The following is a 20,000-nucleotide window of genomic DNA, read 5'->3' as shown; positions in this document are numbered from 1 at the left end:
GACAGCACCCAACTTAGTCATCTGCAAACTGGTCAGCCACAAGCCCTTTGTCTTTGCCTGAACCTCTGAGAAGTAGATGCCAAACAGTAGGGGTCCCAGGACAGATACCTGGGGAACACCATTAGTGACAGGTCTGCTGTCGGAGGTGGTAGCACCTATTTTGACCTTATGGGTCCTATCTGTGAGCCAGTTGGCCACCCATCTGATGAGATGGGGGTTAACACCAAGTTGTGTTAGCTTTTCAATGATGCTCCAGTGGAGGATTATGTCAGAGGCCTTGGCCAGGTCAAGGTAAGCTGTATGTACTGACTTTCCCTCATCCAGGGCCTTGATGACAGTCTCAAAGAAGTCAACTAGGTTCAGTAGGCAAGATCTGGCCCTGACTAATCCGAATTGGGTGGGGTCAAGTGCTTGGCAATTGCCTGTGTCCTTGTTTATGAGAACCTTAATAATAAGCTCCATGGCTTTACAGATCAGCAACCATAATTTATATGAATGAAGGAAGTTATGTTCTGTCTGATTGGATGTTTAAAAGAAATGGGTATGACACTGAGTAAAGATAAAAGTAGGGGGTTGGGTGCGGTAGTGAAAATAGGTACTTTTCAGTGAATGAAGTGCTGGTGTTAAGAATAAAATTTGGAGATTATGTAAATTAGGATGCAATGGGAAGAAATGATCAAAGAAATGTATGATCTGATGTTGCCCTATCTCTCCTTCATTCTTAGCAGGTTGGGTTCAGATCCAAACAACGGATCCGACTTGTCCTAATACAAAAGCTCGAGGGCTAAAACCCTATCCCATCATGCACTAGGAGAGCTCCCCAGATCTCGTTTGTCACTAAACAAGATTGGGTGCTCTTCCTACTGGCTCTGGCTAAGTAGACTTTTTCTACATATTTTGACAAAAATTGTTAGAAATATTTAACTGTGTTTATTTGCTTTGATAATTACTAAAGTATATTGTGTGTTTTCATTTATTTCTTCCTGAGTTCTCACTGCTGTTGGCCATCGTTTTCCCACAAGGCTTTTTTTCCCCTATCCTGGCTTAAAACTTAATTACTAAAAGCCGGTTTTTAGTTAGAGGGGTTTGCTTTCTAGTCTCTTCCTTTAACTCCTCAAGGCTAGTTCAGTTAAATTAGAGAGCTGCCTCAGCCCGTTTAACTTAGAGGGCTTTTTCTGTTGTTGGACCTCGTCTAAGTGTTTTCTTGCTGTTATCTTGTTATTGTTAAAGAAAAAAAATTTAAGTATATATTTACATATTGTATAGTTGTTAGCTGTTTTCCTTTATTGTTGCTGACTGTTTTCAAAGAATTCTATGGAAGCTAAACCTACTGTTTTAAAAAATAATGCGTTAAATATGGTCAAAAAAATGTCTATTATTGACAGGCATACCATTTGCTTGTACTGTCTTGGAGCAATTCACCTCTAAAAGTCCTGTGCCATCTGTCACTCTTTTAACCACAGGGTGTTGTTAGAGAGAAAATACAAATTGATATTGAGGCCTATTAAAAGCTCCCTTTGCTGAAGCAATCGAAGGAGGTCAGGGTTCTTCAAAATTGGGCCCTCCCCCTTCTTCAAATTCGGACAAATTGGGGAAAAGGTCCTCATCTTCAAGTGCTCAGTCGGAGCCATCTAAAAAACTGCCCAAAAGTGTCAACTCTGGACCCGAACGCTGTCTGGTCCAAGAAGCCTACTACCTCGGCTCCTTCAATTTTGGTGCCAGTGGAATTGCATGTGTGGAGACTGTCCCCTGAATTGGAACCAGTATCTCCCACTCTAATGTCTCCATTGTACAGTCCTCCAGATCTCTTGCCCCCTTGACTCGATCTTCCAAGAACCTGTCTGATGCCGATGTGGATTGTGTGGTGCAGAGGCTGTTAAGGACACCGGCACTCGCCAGACTGTTGTCGGATCCAACCCAGAGGGCTTCAGAACCGACAAAGCCAACCCTTTCAGTATTGATTCCTCTTCCTCTGATCCAGTCTCGGAGCTAGAATGTCCAGAACTGATTATAGTGGAACCATCAGAACAGAGACCTATCTCAGGATCTTCAGATCTGAACATCACTCCAACATCTTTGGCTCATCTGATCTCGAGGAGTCTAGGAGCCAACGCTCTCCAGTCAGGTCCGGAGAGGGGAGTCTGATTAGACAGTTGTCTGATCCGAACTTGCCTCTCGGGGCGTGGGCTCAGGTAAGCTCTGCTCCTACCTCAGCCTCTGAGCTGACCCCCTTGGTTCCAGGGATTCCCTCTGGTTCTTCAGAGCTGCAAGTTTCCTCAGATCAGGGACGTGGGGGGGGTTTGAGGTAATGAGGAGAGTGCAGTCTCCACAGACAGGTCTTCTTCTGTCTCAGTACCACTGCATCTACAAGGACATGGAGATCATAGACCTCAGGATGCCCCATTGGGTGACCCCCTGTCTTACGAAACCTCTCCAGTATACCCCTCTGAGGAGGTCTCTCAGAAGAGGTTATGTAAGAGGAAGCATTTAGACCCCCCCCCCAGAGGAGTCCATCACATCGGGTACAGACCTTGATGATTCTAAAGGGTCCCCACGGTCACCTTCTGAGGATGTCTCCTTCGTGGACATCATAGAAGCACTAAAACAGAAAGGTGGCTGGAAGTCCATCAACCCTTTGGAGGAGGAGTCTGTATACCTGAAGGCCTTTGGTTCTCGCCCTTCCTCCGCTTGGGTGTCTCCACCTTTTGACGGACTAATGCACCTAGTTTCTCGAAAGGCATGGGAGTCTCCAGATTCAGTGGAACCTGTTCCTCTGAGGCCAAATAAGTTTATCACCTCTCCAGCAGATGAAAGTTTTCTAACCAAAGAAATCCCAGTAGATGCTATGGTGGTTGTGCCAGCTATCAAGAAGGAACTCTGAGAGACATCATCTTCTTTATATCCACCGAACAAGGAGACTCGTACAATGTACATATATGGAAAGTGCACCTTTTCGTCAGCGACTTTTGCGCTTAGATCATGGAATTATCTAACACATTTTACTAGACTTCAGAGGGATGTCCTGAAGTTACTTGGAGATGCCCTCCAAGGTTCAGTAGCTGAAGGGGTATCCTATCAGCTCTCCACCTTAAATTCAGTGGTCATCTCCTCCATGAGACTCATTTCTTATGCAGCGGATGGAGCAAGCAGAGCAGCAGTTTCAGGAATTGCCCTAAGGAGACATTCCTGGATGCGCTTGTGTGACTTTGCAGAGGCCTTTAAATCTTTTGTTAACGCCCCTTTCAATGGCTCATCTTTGTTCAGGCCAAAAGTCAAAGACACACTAACCAGGTGTGAACAGGAAGGAAAGATTCTGCTGTAGGAGTCCATTTTCCCCTACCTACCAGACCTTATCCAAAGGGTCAAAAAGGAGGAAAAATGTGGTTTTGAAAATCCCACAGAGCTTTCCAGGACATTTGTGGTGATTCTTCCCCCAGGGGCAGAGGGAGAAGTAGCAATGGGAGACGCTGACCACATGGCAGAGGGGGTCCACAAAATCAGGGCAACCGGGAATCTCTCCTTGGTAAGCCCTTTCTGCGCTCCTTAAGGGAGGCCCACCTGTCCATCTCTGGAGGCAGTCGGGGGCCACTTATCTTTGTACCCAGAAGCCTGGGTAACAATAACAAAAGACAAGTGAGTACAAAGCATCTTATCCAGAGGTTACTCCATACCCTATTCCTTCCCCATCCTAAATGTAAAAAACATCCTGGACATTCCACCCAGTCAGGGGGAACAGGCAACTCTAGAAATACAAAAGTTGCTAGACAAAAGAGCCATCCAAACAGTCCCCACAGACCAAATAGGATCCGGAACTTACTCAAGATTCTTTTTAGTTCCAAAGAAAACCTGGGACTTGGAGACCTATCCTGGATCTCAGCAAATTAAACAAATCAGTAAGAAAGTCAAAGTTCCGGATGGTAACACTGCAGTCTGTACTCCCATTTCTGGGGCAAGACTATTGGATGTGCTCCTTAAACCTACAGGATGCATCAACATCAGCCCCCCTTTTCCCATTTTTCTACATGGGGTCGGGGTATTGTGTTAACTGTCGCCAACTCTCTTGTTTCAGTTCCACACTCTGCCTTCTTCAACACTCATGCCTGACTGTCACAGATCTTCTTTCACACAATCCATCCACCTCCTTGCTGGATGTCCTTGCTTCCTCTTGCCTTCGTCCTGTCTGTCTCAAATCTTCCTCACCATATTGATGTTAAGTTGTCTCTCTCGCCTTCATTCTTGCTGGTTGGGTTCGGAGCCGATCTTCAGTTCCGACTCGGCCATTTTCTAAAGCTCAAGAGCTACTTACTGGCTCGAGGCCTCCCTATAACCCACAATGCCTGGCGCTAGATCTCCAGATCTCGTTTGCCGCTTCAGCTACGAGGTTGCACTTTACTGGCTCAGGTCGTATTCTTCTTTTTGTAATATTAGCAGTTAAAATTTTAGTGTATATTTCAAGCCTTTTTTTGTTTAAGTAGAGTAGTACTGTTAGATTAGTCTTAGTATTCCTGTGTTTCTGCCCTTTAGGAAACTTGTTTTACTTAGAGAGTTTCTCCCCCCCCTTTCTCCCTTAGTAGGCCGTTTAAATTAGAGGCTATCCCCTTCCCTTTTTAATCCCTTTTCCAGTAGGAAGTAGTGTTTAGCCTTTGTAGTTTTGTTAATTTTTTGTGTGAAGGTGTGGGACTAGTGTGTGTGTGTGACTGTGTGTGTTTTGCACTAGTCTAACATTCCTCTATTGGTATCCCTTTTTCTTTGCCATATCAAAGGATACCAAGGTATCAGGGTTCAAGAAGTGTGACCCGTGCTGTCAGAAAATGTCTGACAGACGGTAACACTTCTTGCGTTTATTGTTTGGGAGCCCTACACCTGCAGGACTCTTGCTCGGTATGTCATGCCTTTAGTCCGAGAGTCCTGCAGGAGCATAGGAACAAGCTCAAAACCCGAGGGGTCTCCGGTGAAGTCTCAGCCAGTGAAAACCCCTAAGCCTACCAAGCCGTCGGCTCCCAGTACGGAGCCGTCGCCAGGTGGAGCGTCTGCTTCCAGTTCAGTTCCGGCCGGAACCGAAGTATCAAAATCTCACTCGGCTCCAACTTTGGTGTCGGAGCCGTCAGGGAGCCGTAAGAGATCTAGGTGGCCATCCCTAGAGTCGATTTGCTCGGCTCCAGGGACACCTTTGCTACAGTCTGAGCGGAGCCATCGGTCCCACTCTTCTCGGTTCTCGGGGCTATCCGATCATGACTTGGAGAGAGTGGTTAGTAGACTCCTCAAATCGCAGGCCCTGGCTAAAATGTTAGCTAGCCCTCCTCATCAGGCTGTGGCTATTCCTGTTTCTGAAGTAGTTCCTCCTCCGACTCCGACTCCTGTTAGTTCCGAGCCGGAGCTTGTTGGGGCTCAGATCTTGGAAACGGCGCGATGCTTCCCCTTTCAGCTCCGTCGTCTGCTCCGATTTCTTCAATGGTTCCGTCCTTGGAGGGATCTGGGCGCCGGGACTTCCTCGTCGGCTCCGGGGGGGGGGGGGCGAGTGGCATCAGACCCTTGTCCGACCCCGTTCTCCATCTCGGAGCCTCGGAACAGGTAAGCTCGGCTCCTACATCGGCCTCGGAGCCATCTCTTTCGGTGCCGGAGAGGATTCCTGTCTCTTCGGAGCGGGGGCCCTTTTCTCTTCTGGACAGGGGCGCCTTCAAGGTCATGAGGAGCGTGCTAACTTCTGAGTCTGCACCTCGATCAGTTCCTTCAGCTCCTCCCCCCAGGGTGCCTGCTTCAATCTCTGCCCCTCCTCCAGACCCCAAGCGAGGGGATCAAATGCTCCAGGTCACCCTACTGGGTGTATCTTCCTCTTCCGAGGCCCCTCCTGAGATTTCAGAGGAGCCCCCTCGAAAGAGAAAATGTAAGAGGAAATATGTTGACTCCCCTGAGTCTGTCACGTCAGATACTGACTTGGAGGATTCGGAAGGGTCCCCAAGATCCCCTCTGAGGTTGTCTCTTTCTCAGACATCCTTGAGATCCTTAAGCAGAGGGGGAACTGGACAGCCCTTAACCCTTCTGAGGATGAGTCGGTATACTTGGATGCATTTGGTTGTCACCCCTCCACCTCCTGGGTGTCTCCGCCTTTCGATCCATTGATGGAAGTGGTGGCTCGGAAGGCGTGGTCAGCCCCGGACACACTGGAACCAACCCCCCGCAGGCCCACTAAGTTTATTACGGCCCCTCAAGATAAACAGTTTTTGACAAAGGGTACGCCGTTGATGCCATGGTGGTAGCAGCTGCCACAAAAAAGGAGTTGGCTGACACTTCTGTACCTGTCCATCCCCCTAATAAAGAGTCTAGGACGATGGACAGATACGGGAAGTGGATGTTTTCCTCAGCGACCTTCTCCATGCGGTCGCTGAATTACTTGTGCCACTTCACCCGTCTTCAGAGGGATCTCCTCAAGGAACTAGGAGATACCCTGCAAGATCCATCAGCTGCGGGGGCTCAAGACAAGATTAACTCCCAGCTGGTGACTCTTAATTCAATCGTCAACTCCTCCATGCGGCTCATTTCATATGTGGCTGATGGGGCGAGTAGGGCCACAGGCACAGGCGTGGCTTTGAGAAGACATGCCTGGATGCGGTTATGTAACTTCGCTGATCCCTTCAAGGCGTCCTTCACCAACACCCCTTTTGATGGTTCGGCTCTGTTTGGACCTCAGGTGAAAGATACCCTTACAAGGTGTGAGCAGGAAGGCAAGACTCTCTCTGCCGTGCGAGTCCATTTTTCCACTCCCTCTAGACCATACCCTAAAGGTCAGAAGAGTGGAAAGATGTGGCTCCGGAAACCCCAGGGAGCCGTGCCTGATGCACGTGGCGAGTTTCCCTCCAGAGGCAGAGTTGGGAACAACAATAGACGCCGCCCGCGGGGCAGAGGGGGTCCGCAGAATCAGGGCAGCAGAGAATCCTTCTCTGACAAGCCCTTCCAGCACCCCTGAGGGGCTGCCCGGCTGTCCACCTTCGGAGGCAGTCGGGGGAAGGTTGTCTCTGTACCCAGAAGCCTGGCGTCTCATCACTCGAGACAGATGGGTACGGTCTATGATATCCGGAGGTTACAATATCCCTTTTGTCCACACACCCCCTTACAATCAAACAACCCCATCCCAGATGTTCCACCCAGTCTAAGGGAACAGACAGTACAAGAAATTTCAAAACTGCTAAAAAAACGGGCCATCCAACAAGTCCCAGCAGACCAGCAAGGATCCTGAATTTACTCAAAGTTCTTTTTGGTACCAAAAAAGACAGGGGACTGGAGACCCATTTTGGATCTCAGCAGACTAAACAAGTCTGTTCAAAGAACGAAGTTCCGGATGGTCACGCTTCAGTCCATTCTACCCTTTTTGGGTCCGGACAATTGGATGTGCTCCATAGATCTTCAGGATGCGTATTACCACAGCAAAATGGACAGGCATTCCAGAAGGTTTCTCCGCTTCCGGCTGGGAGCCAGTCATTACCAGTTCAGAGCCCTGCCCTTTGGTCTCACCACAGCCCCCAGGGTGTTCACCAAATGCATGGCAGTGGTTACCACTCACCTGAGACGGCAAGGATTCCAAGTGTTTCCATATCTAGATGACTGGCTCCTTACTGCTACCACCAGGCATCAATTGCTGAGAGCCAGGGATTATACATTAAACATGCTCCAACCTAGGTATCTCAATAAATTTCGAAAAGTCTGCATTGTCGCCTTGTCAGTCTTTAACCTTTATAGGCGCAAGATTAAATATGAAAGATCTGTCCGCAAGACGTCCAATAGACAGAGTGACAGACATTCGCCGACACGTACAGGTATTATTAGGATGCAGAAAGATTCTGGCCAGATTCATCCTAAAAACCTTGGGTCTCTTGGCAGCAGCGATCATATTAGTTCCCCTGGCTCACTTTCACATGAGGATTCTCCAGTGGATGCTTTTCACCCAATGGTCCTTTCAACAACTCCCCTTATCTCACAAGACATTAATCACACAGTCGTGCAAAGACCACTTAGCTTGGTGGATGGTCTCCTCATCAGTACCCCAGGGCAGACCGTTTGTCCTTCCTCCTCCAGTTGCCACGGTGACCACGGATCCCTCCCTGATTGGGGGGGGGGGGGCATTTTCAGGGCAGGACTGTTCAGGGCACCTGGCAACCCCACGAGTACCACTTGCACATAAATGTCTTGGAGATGAGGGCGGTGCTTTTAGCGTTGCAAGCTCTTCAGAACTCTCTACCCACTGGGACCATTGCAATTCAGACAGACAATATGTCTGTAGTATGGTACATCAACAAGCAGGGTGGAACCAAGTCATATCCCTTATGTCAAGAAGCACTCAGACTCTGGCAGTGGGCGATCTCCTCTCAACGATTTCTGACAGCAACGCACATCCCTGGGAAGTCCAACGTCATAGTGGACAGGCTAAGCAGAGCTATTCTCTTGCCTCACGAGTGGTGTCTCAATCGGACAGAAGCGGACAAAATCTTCCGCAAATGGGGTCAGCCTTGCTGCGACCTTTTCGCAACTCCTCTCAACAGCAAGTGCGACAATTTCTTCACTCTCTTCCTGCTTCCCGGACACTCCCCCAGAGACGCTCTAGTTCACAATTGGCCCCAGGGACTTCTGTATGCATTCCCACCCTTTCCCCTAATTCCCAAACTAATTCAGAAAGCTACCGTGCTGGGTTGCAGGATAATCCTCATTACCCCCTACTGGCCTCGACAAATTTGGTTCCCGTTCCTGCATCGTCACCTTCTAGAGCAGCCTTGGAATCTGGACCCAGTTCCGGACTTCCTGATCCATCAGTCGGGCAGGCTGCATCAATCTCTTCAGTCTCTCAACCTCACTGCTTGGTTGCTCCACTTCCAACCTTAGCCAGGCTTCCCAGTATTTCCAATTCAGTGTGTGAGATTATCCTTTCTTCGCACAAACCTACAACCAGGAAGACTTATGCTAGTAAGTGGAAATGTTTCTCTTTCTGGGCAGAGGCTAGAAATATAGATCCTTTCACAGCCCCTGTCCATATTTCTAGACTTTTTAGCAGAACTTTTTCAAGTGGGCTCCTCTTCTGCCACCATTAGAGTACAATTAGCGGCAATCTCTAATTTCCATACGGGCATTTCAGAAACCAGCATCATGTCCCATAAGCTTTGCAAAGCCTTTCTTAAAGGAACAATCTTGCTCAGGCCTCCACTGAGAGATCCCCCGCCTCCGTGGGACTTGAATTTGATCCTAGCTTCCTTGATACTGCCCCCTTTTGAACCGGCAGCTTCCTGTTCCTTGAAATTGCTTTCTTGGAAAACCCTCTTTTTGGTGGCCATTACTTCAGCAAGGAGAGTTTCTGAACTTCAAGCCCTATGTGTTCGTCCTCCTTACCTAATTTTCCATAAGGATAGGGTTTCACTCAGGACTAATCCTTCGTTCCTTCCGAAGGTCCCCTCCGAAAATAATTTGAATCAATCCATTGATCTGCGAGTTTTTTGTTCCAAATTATTCCAGCAAGGCCGAACACAAATTACACCAGTTGGACGTTCATAGGCAATTACGTTTCTATTTCATAGGACTGAACAAATAAGGAAATCAGACCAACTCTTCTTGTCGTATGCGGAGGGTAAGCAGGGTCGACCAGTGTCTAAAGTAACCTTATCCTGGTGGTTGTCCTCTATTATTACCCTTGTTTATCAGTTGAGAAATAAAGAACTCCCTGCTAAACCTAAAGGTCACTGTACTAGGGCTTTAGCTACGTCGGTAGCCTTTCAAGCAAGACTACCAATAGAAGCCATTTGTGCGGCAGTCACATGGCCACCCCTTATACCTTCATTTCACATTATAAGTTGGATGTGGCCTCTAGGAGTAGAGCTGATTTTGGTTCCACTGTGCTCAAGAGTCTGTTCCGATGAGCCACCCAGGACTAAGGTGCTAGGGACACTGTCCCAACCAGCAAGAATGAAGGCTAGAGAGACAACTTAACATTAAGAAGTTATGTACCTACCATAACATTCCATGTTAGTTGTCTTCTTCTCGCCTTCTTTCTTGCGTCCCACCCCCCAACCCCCTAGTCTAGATGGACCGAGAAGAGTTCTCCTATGAGTCTTGTCACTGGCTGAGCCTTAACCGATTTATGTCCTCTACTTTTTCTTTAGCCCTATAGCTGAAGTCTTGCTATTGGGACGGTTGTCCTCGTGTATTGTGATGGTGTTAGGTCTTCCAAATGAGATCTGGGGATCTAGCTCCAGGCATTGTGGGTTATAGGGAGGCCTCGAGTCAGTAAGTAGCTCTCGATCTTTAGAAAATGGCCGAGTCGGAGCCGAAGATCGACTCCGAACCCAACCAGCAAGAAAGAAGGCGAGAAGAAGACAACTAACATGGAACGTTTATGGTAGGTACATAACTTCTTATTTTCTACTTTTCTACACATGTGCCCATGCCACCGTAATCCGTTCTTTTTATTCTTTTCTGCAATTGGAGCTACTTTGGTTTCTGCTGTTATGTCCTCATTTCTTCGTTTGTCCCACAGTGTGCACCCTATCACTTTTCACAGGCACTTTATTTCCATCACTTCTACCTTCTTCAACTGTTCTGCCTTTACTGCCCAGGTTTCTGTACCATAGAGTAGTACTGGTCACACTGCTGTCTTGTACACCTTACTTTTCAGCTTCTTTGGCATTCTTCTGTCATAGACTACACCTGATACTCTATGCCAGTTGGCTCCAGCCCCTCTGATTCTAGCTTTGACATCTTCATTCAGACTACCCTTCTCCTCAACTACTCCTACCAGATACTTGAAGCTGTTTACCTGTTCATAGGTTCATAGGTTCATACTAGGCTATCTGCCCTAGGGCATTTATAAGCCTAGCCAGAATGTGTTTGGCTTTCACCACCCATTTTAAATTAATTTTGCTGTGCCCTTTTTCGAGGTTAGTATACTGTGCCTCTGTCTAACAGTGACACAGAAGTGATACCCGGGTTAAACCTATGATCTCCCATCCACTCATCAAGATTCCTCTTGAAGAGAGTCAATGAGGGACTCTGCCTAACCTGGACTGGGATTTTATTCCAGAGTGAAGGGAGCCTCTGGGTTATGAATCTGTCCCTCCAGCATGTCCTATTTATTTCAGTGCTGAGGTTGAAGTCTCTCGAGCGCGTAGCTCGATGGGATTTGGATTTTCTGAGGTGCAGCATGTCCATTAATTCCGGGTTGGACATGGCTTTATACGTCAGGCACAGATCGCCCCTGAACAGGCGGTATGCCACTGAGTAGAGCTAGAGTTTCTTTAACCGGGCAGCATATGGCATCTGTTTGAGCCCTTTGATCCTCTTGGTGAGGTACTTTTGGGGTCTTTCCAGTTGCTGCAGGTGTCTGGTAAGGTACATCCCAAAAGAGGCATTGTACTCCAATTATGGGCCTGATGAGGGATGAGTAAAGAGGCACGATGACCTCCCCTGATCTAGATGTGAATCCCTTCATGATTAGGTGGGCTATATAAAATGTTTTTCTAACCACTTTGGCCACGTGGTTGTCAAATGAGAGACTGCTATCAACTTGGGTCCCCAGGTCTGTAATTACTTCTTCTGTACTTAATGGATTACCACCTATGTGGTAATTTGTGAGCACTTTGTTTTTGCCAAAGGGGATGACTATACACTTTTTGGCGTTTAGCTTGAGGGCATGGCTGTGGCACCAGTTGTCTGTTTCTATGAGGCCCTTTTGGAGGATGCTTGTGTCGGCTGGAGAGTCGATTATGGTGCCCAGTTTGAAGTCATCTGCGAACTTGGTCAGCCACAGTCCTTCTGTGTTGGCCTGTACCTCCGAGAAATATATACCGAACAATAGAGGTCCCAGGACTGAGCCTTGTGGGACGCCACTTGTAACTGGTTTGGAGTCTGGCATGGCTCCAGCAATTCTAACCATGTGGGTTCTGTCCTTGAGCCAGTTTGCAACCCATCTAGTGACATAGGGGTTTATATTTAAGCTGGTGAGCTTATCTATAATGCCCGAGTGGGGTATTGTATCAAGGCTTTTGAGGTCCAGGTAGGCTGTGTGGACCACCTTCCCCTCATCAATGGCCTTGGTGACTGTTTCAAAGAAATCAACCAGGTTTAAGAGGCAGGATCTGCCCTTAACAAAGCCGAACTGGGTAGGATCCAGTGTCTGTAGGTCCCCAATATCTTTATTTATGAGGTCCATGATGATCCTTTCAATAGCTTTGCAGCCAAGCTAGTCAGGCTTATGGGGATAGTTTCCAGGATCCGTTGAGGCACCACCTTTGTGAAGAGGGACCACTGTTGCTCTACGCCACTCTTTGGGTACATATCCTGTAGTAAGGCTGAGATTGAACAGTAGTTTTATGTTTGGGTTTAGCTCTTCTTGGAGTTCATGTAGGGCGCAGCCGGGACACCGTCTGGTCCCATTGATGCTGTGTTTTTGCTTTGGAGAGGGCGGCTCTTACCTGAGCATCTGAGATGTCAGGGGGGCAGCACTCTGCTGGGATAGATATTTGCCCTTTTGGTGGAGGGGAGTTTGCGCTGAACCTGTCAGCTAGGATGTTGGCAATGTCTTTGGGTTCGGTGTATTTTTTGTCATTTTGGACTAATTCTGAGCATATCTGGGAATTCCCACCCAGGTTCCTAACATAACTAAAGAAAGCCTTGTGATTATCCTTAGTGTCCTGTGCAATTTTTCTCTCGAAGCTGGCCTTAGACGATTTTATGTTCGATTATCTTCCCTTCTATCTCTATTGCCAGCTTCTTTTGATTTCCCCAGTTTGCTGCCATTGCCGCCATCTTATCTGTGCTTAGTTTCATCCCATGTGCCTTCAGTTTTGCATTATGTTCTCCCATCCTTTGCTGAAGTTCTAGCTCAGAGTCTGCCTGTACTGCCACATCATCTGCATACAGCAGCTTTGTTGATCTGTCCCCTCCAGCCTGTTTGCTAATGTAGTCCATCACCAGTATGAACAGCAGTAGGCTCAGAGCTGAACCCTGATGTACACCCACACCCACTGAGAACCCCTCTATTAGGCCGAACACGGTCCATACTTGAGTCATTGGGTACTTGTACATATCCTGCACTAATTCTACCAATGTTTCTGGGACTTCAAACTACCGCAGTACTTCCCAGATCAGCTTTCTTGGGACCTTGTCATATGCTTTCTCCAAGTCTAGGAATGCCCAGTTGGAATCTCTCCTCATCTCTAGCTCCTTTTAAAGTACCTGTCTCAATGCAAACATCAGGTTAGTTGTGCTGCATCCTGATCTGAATCCAAACTGCTCATCTCCCATCTTACATTCTACTACTCTGCATATCAGTTTATCAATCACCCTCTCCAGAACTTTCATGTAATGTGATAGGAGTTTTATGCCTCTGTACTGCCCACAATTGTGGATGTCCCCTTTGTTCTTGTACACTGGCATGAGTATGCTTATTCTCCAGTCATCTGGTATACTCCTTTCTCCACACTGCTATTAGTACCCTCAAGAGCCATTTTTCCCCTATCTCACCCAGCATCTTTATCATATCTGCTGTGACCTCAACTGAGCTTACTGCTTTCCCTGACTTCATCTTCCTTAGTGCTGTTCTTACTTCTTCTAAGGTGGGCTCCACTTCTTCTCTCATCGTAGGCTGTTTCTGGGGCAGTACAGCTTCTGTGGAGTTTTCTTCATTCAAAAGCTGCTGGAAATAGTCCTTCCATCTGCCTTTGATGTCCCCTGAGCTGGTGAGCAGGTTGTTGCTGGCATCCCTTATGAAGGGTGTCTGACTATCTTCTTCTATCTTTCTGTCTTTGCCTTGCAACCTGATATAGTTTCTTTGTGCCCCTTACTGAGTCACTTTCCAGAAGTTGGTACAGCACCTCCAATGCCCTATTCTTTGCTATTGCAACTTCTTTCTTAGCTTCTCTGTTAGCCAGTCGGTAGTCCTTCCTAGTCTGGTCAGTCTTGTCTGTCTCCCACTTCTTCTTGCACTTCTTTTTCTTTTGATGACTTCTTTGACTTGTGCATTCCACCACCAGCTTTCCTAATGTACCTTATTTCCATACCTGGCGCGGCCACGTATCTTTTCTGTAGTCCTAACACATGCTCGTTTGAGGCACTGCTATTCTTCTTCAACTCCACGTATTTCCTCCTCCTCTTGGGGTGCTAGAGCCATGAGTAATTCCTTAAACTGTTGTACTTTCTCTCCAGTCAACTTCCAGGTCTACAGCCTGGTCTCTGTTGACCTTAGAGCTTTCCCTGACCACTGCTTGCAGCTGATGGTGGCAACTAGTGGTATATGTTGTGGGCTGATTGTTTTGCTGGGGAAGACTTTGCAATCATGGATTCTGCCCCAGTGCCTTTTCCTTACTAGGAGGAAGTGTACCTGAGTTGCATGTTGACTACTCATGTATGTGTCTTGTGACTGTCTCTCTTTCTGAACTATTTGTAGGGTACTATCAAGCCATTTGCCAGACAGAAGTCTCTAGAATGGCTTCTCCTTCTTTATTCCTGTTGCCCCACCCATGTGGACCCAGGCAGTCCTGCTATCCTGTTCTGTCTGTCCCGATATGTGCATTCAAGTCACCCATTATCAACACCAATTCATGTTGTCCTGCTTTATCTAGTAGGTCCTGCAACTGCTGTCTGAATGCATGCTTTTCCTCACTGTCACAACCCTGCTGTGGGACATAGGCTGAGATTATGAATACTGCCCTATCATTACACTGGAGTCTGACTGCCATTACTCTGTCATTAATTCTGATGATATCCCTTACTGTCTTCTGAAGCCTCTCTCTCACCACAATTCATACACCATTTCTAGCCTGCCCTCCTCCTGAGTACTAGACTCTGCATCCCAAGCCAAGTGGCTTTGCTGCACTGCCCTTCCATCTCGTCTCCTGGATACATAGGATGTCCAGCCTCCTCCGTATCATCATTTCATCCACTTCCAAGCTGTGTCCTGTCAGTGAACCTACATTAAGCGTAGCAATTCTCAGTTCATGTTTGGCAGGTTGGTTGGTTTTACGTCCAGCTTTCGCTCAACAGAGTTATCCTAGGTAAACCAGGATGGGCAACTAGACACCGGCCAGCCAGTAGCTTATTGACCCAGGGCTGCTGGGCTTTATGGTGGACACACACTGGCCAATAGGGGCACATATACCCCTCCCACCGTTAGCACGGGTCCCTGGCATGGGTCAGAGTAGGCTGGGTCCTCAACCCATTTATCACCGGTATCTACCCATGCACATTTTCTTTGGCGACATTAGTCAACATGACCGAATAATTTAGAGATATATTTTACACCGAGTGCCTTGCCCTGCCACAGCATGCTGTCTGTGATCCGTGTTCTCATATCTTGAGGATACTGCGCACCACAGTAGATGCCCAAAGCAGTTTATCTGTACAACTCTTCCCCCTGTAAGGCATCATGTTGAGTCTGTGCTGCTGCCCACAGCTCCATTCATTGGTGAGTTTGAAATGGAAACACACTGCATGTTTTTTGGACATGGAAGAAAGCCCACGGAGACACAGGGAGAACATGCATATTCCAAACAGACATTGGTCGGAGGTCAGGATCGAACCTTGTGCATGGGAGGCGAAGACCTTAACCACTAAGCCATCTGGTCTCCAGGATGCATACTTCCACATAAAAATGGGCAGGTGATCCAGGAGTCATCTGTGCTTTCAGCTGGGAGGCAGTCACTACCAGTTTCGAGCTGTGCCCTTTGGCCTGACTACAGCCCCCAGAGTGTTCACTAAGTGTATGACAGTAGTCATGGCTCACTTGAGATGCCTAGGATTCTGAGTGTTTCCATATCTAGACGACTGGCTTCTAACAGCCACCGCCGAGCATCTACTAACAAAAGCGAGAGGGTACCTCTTTGTATCTCTGCTGTATCCTAGGGATCACAATAAACTACGCAAAATCTGCCTTGTTGGCATTTCAGCATATCGTTTTTATAGGAGCAGATTTAGATACAACAAAAATGATGGCCAAACTTCCTTCGCAAAGGGTTCAAGTTCTATGACGTCAGGTCCAAAACCTTCTTTCCAAGAACAAGTACAAGCAAGGACAGTTCTGAAAGTCTTGGGTACCATGGCAGCAGCAATAAACCTGATCCAATTGGCACGGCTCCACATAAGAATTCTACAGTGACTGCTGTTCACTCAGTGGTCCATGCAGGAACTACCCATGTCCCACCAAATATTTATCAGAGTATTGCAAGAAGGACCTTCGTTAGTGGCTTTACTCCACATATGTGACATTAGGTCGACCCTTTGTACTTCCCCAGCCACTAGCCACAGTGGCCACTGACGCTTCTCAGATAGGGTGGGGGGGCATTATCTGGGAAACACAGTCCAAGGCACTTGGCAGGATCACGAGGCCCATTTGCACAGCAATGTCCTAGAGATGAGAGCGGTGCTTTTAGCGTTGCATGCATTCCAGGACTCTCTTCCGCTAGGAACTATTGCAATACAGACAGACATGTCAGTTGTGTGATACATAAACAAGGAGGAACCAGCTCTTACACCCTTTGTCGGGAGGACCTGAGAGTATGGCAGTGGGCAACCTCCTCCCAATGCTTTCTGATAGAAACACACATTCCGGGGAAATCCAACGTGATAGCAAACAAATAGCAAACAAACTCAGCAGAGCTATTCTAATGCCTCATGAGTGGCCCCTAAAACGGGAAGTGATGGAAAAGATTTTCCACAAATAGGACCAGCCTTGCTGTGACCTTTTTGCCACATCCATAAACACCAAATGCAGCAACTACTTTGCCCCGATCCCCCATCTGGGGGAGTCATGAAGGGATGCACTTGTTCATGATTGGCTCTCAAGTCTCCTCTACACCTTTTCTTCCTTTCCATTGATACCCAATGTTCTTCAGAAAGCCAAGTACTTGGGAAGGAACTTGATACTCATCCCCCAGTACTGACCTGGTCAAATCTGGTTTTCCTTCCTGTGGCCTCATCTCCAGGAGGAGCCTTGGATTCTGGACCCAATTCCGGACCTCATGACTCGTGCGTCGGGGAAGCTCCATCCCCTCCCTTCAAACCCTCAAATTGACACCTTGGCTGCTCCGATTCCAACCATAGCCAGGCTCCCTAACTTTTCTCCGTCAGTGAAACATATCCTGATTTCCTCTCATAAGGCTTCAACGATAGTTATATAGAAGCAAATGGAAAACATTTTTCTTATGGGCATTAAGTAATCACATTGATCCTTTTTCTGCCCCAATACCTTCCATTCTTGAATTCTTAGCAAAGCTATTTAATGAAGACGCAGCAGCAGCTACTATTCGAGTTCATTTAGCAGCAATAATCTAATTTCCATTTAGATGAATCAGGCCTCAATGTGATGTCCCACAGACTTGGCAAAGCTTTTCTTAAAGGTACTCTTTTATTAAGATCACCCATTAAAGCCCCTCCAGCACTATGGGACCTGAATTTTGTCTTATCCCATTTGATTCTTCCCCCATTCAAGCCTGCATAATCCTGCAATCTCACGTATTTGACTTGGAAGATGATTCTTTTGATAACCATTAGTTCTGCTAGAAGAGTTTCAGAGCTGCAAGCATTGTCATTGAAGCTCCCCTACATGCTTTTCCACAAAGACAGTGTATCCCTTCGTACAAACCCATCCTTTCTACCCAAAGTATGCTCAGAATCTAATTTAAACCAATTGATAGAACTACTAGGTTTTTTCCCCAACTATGAGAATAAGACAGAATGTATGTTGCACCAACTGGACGTACATAGGCAATTACATTTTAATTTACATAGGACAAAGGTAGAAAATCTGACCAATTATTTGTGTACTTTTCAGACTCAATGAAAGGTGCCCCTGTGTCTAAAGTCACACTTTCTAAATGGCTATTAGATTGTATTACATTTGCTTACAAATCCCAAAACAAAGAACTTTCACATAAAGTAAAAGGTCATTCTGCAAGAGCCATTGCAATCTCTTCTGCCTTTTGGGTGAGACTACCTATTGACACCATTTGTGCTGCAGCAACATGGGCAAGGCCACATACCTTTATCACTCATTACAAAGTCGATTTGGCCTCTAGTAACAGAGACTCCTTTGGGTCCACTGTTCTGAAGAATATTCTCCCTTGAGCCACCCAAGAAAGATGGCGCTAGGGACGCTGTCCCAACCTGCTAAGAATGAAGGCGAGATGGACAACACGCATGGAATGTTATGGTGAGTACATAACTTCTTTTTTTTTATGGAAAACGTATAGATGATCATGTAAAAAAGTTAATATGATAAATTCAGTACTAATGGGAAAGATAGTGTATTTGTCAAATGTGTTTGATTCCAAGAAAATATGGAAAAAGAAGCAATGCAAGTGCTATTTTCCTTTAAACAGGGATCCAAGTTAAACCTCGTGAAAAGAGAAGTGTTGTATATGAGTGGAAATGAAGAAGGACTGGGGTTAATAAATCCAATTGTATGTTCTGCTGCTTTGAATTTATATAAGGTGTTAACCTGGTTAAAGGAGGCTAATGACAGATTAGGAGTGAAAATACAAACGATTTTTGGGAATTGATGAGGGAAAACAAAGCAGGAAAAGAAAGTATAAATGAAGAGGTGGAAAGTTGTCAAAAATTCCACTGTAGGAACTAGAGTAATGATACAGAAAAAGAAAGAAGGCTTGTATAAAATGTAATGTTGCAATATTATTATTATGTAAATCCATGGGAAAGTTTAACAGAAGTAATCAAAGCTATTAAAGTAAGAAAGAAATGGTGCAGTTTTATAACAGAATGTCAAGATTTCCTATGGAGATTGGTGATAAATTAAAAGTAAAAGGTAATATGCCATGTAAAAAGAAAACTGAAGAAGTGTGTTTATTTTGTGGCGAAAAAGAATTTGTAGCACAAGTATTTTTGAAATTAAAACAGTAGTGAGGTTATGGGAAAAGTAATGTGAAGAAAAATTTCTTGAAAATATTAAGGATGTAAATAAGATAGATATGAATATCATTTTGTATGGGTATTATAGGAAAAACAAGGAATATTTGAAAAGGATAGATATGTTCTATGGGTTATACAAAGTGAAAGATTAAATTAAGTCATGTTTAATGAGAAATGGATTTTAGCAGAGATATTGTGCAAAATCAGATTATGGTTATGGAAAAAAGAGTAGGGGTCAAGTACAAAAAATAGTTCGTAAAAGGGAATGATAATTAGAAAAGTAAATATGTATATCAACATGTGTGTATACATATATGTGTGTGTGTGTATATATATATATATATATATATATATATATATATATATATATATATATATATATATGTAAGTGTGTGTGTGTGTGTGTGTGTGTGTATTGCAGTTCCTGTGTTGTCCATTACCTTACTTGGATAGAAGGAAGTTTCTTTGCTCACCAGTGGGAGTGGGGAGCCTTGAGCAGCCTATCTGTCCCTGAAGGGAGTGACCTCAGCACAAGAGCTGTAGTAATTGGTTGTTTTGGACCATTTCTAGCTCTTTTGAAGTTCCCTGTTTAAAATCCGCATTTGTGCGGCTTTTGCTTGTACATAGCGCCGGTTAAACAGGGTTAAACTTTTTCTGGCTCTGCCAAGTCTGCTCTTCAAATTTTCCCTTAGAAAGCTCTACTCTTAGAATAACCAGTCTACTAGTTATATTATAAGCCTAGCACTTGTTCTCAAAACTTCTCTTCTAAGTAAGCACTCTCAAACTAAAGTAGCACTACATCCACCTACCACCCCTGTGAATACCCACTTCCCTTAAAGGCACAGCACTCTCTTATAATATTCTAGCATGTCGAGTGGTAGATTACTAGGATCTTCTCCTGTTCAGCTGGTTAATCTGGGAATCTTGAGACAATGCTATAATTGTCTCATGTACACAGACAACCCTCTCTTCCTCCCAACAAACACAAATACATGTCAGAGATGCAACTATATAGCCAAACTGGAGGCTGAACTCTCTCAACTCAGGACTGGAAAGACCAGACAGGAGGAGAAGGTAACCACACACACAACAAACCCAGTCACACA

The 20,000-nt window shown here is 46.0% G+C and overlaps 1 protein-coding gene across 1 annotated transcript in view; it reads left to right on the top strand.

Moving 5' to 3' along the window:
* Nucleotides 1-20,000, top strand: part of LOC122803951 (ectonucleoside triphosphate diphosphohydrolase 5-like) — a 759,259-nt gene that overhangs the window by 604,753 nt on the left and 134,506 nt on the right. The window lies entirely within an intron of this gene.

This window comes from Protopterus annectens, chromosome 6.part0, assembly GCF_019279795.1.
Source record: "Protopterus annectens isolate FY-2018-M chromosome 6.part0, PAN1.0, whole genome shotgun sequence".
In the NCBI taxonomy this organism is placed as follows: Eukaryota; Metazoa; Chordata; order Ceratodontiformes; family Protopteridae; genus Protopterus; species Protopterus annectens.
Note: the sequence above shows the minus strand (reverse complement) of the source record. Positions and strands in the feature narration are given on the sequence as shown.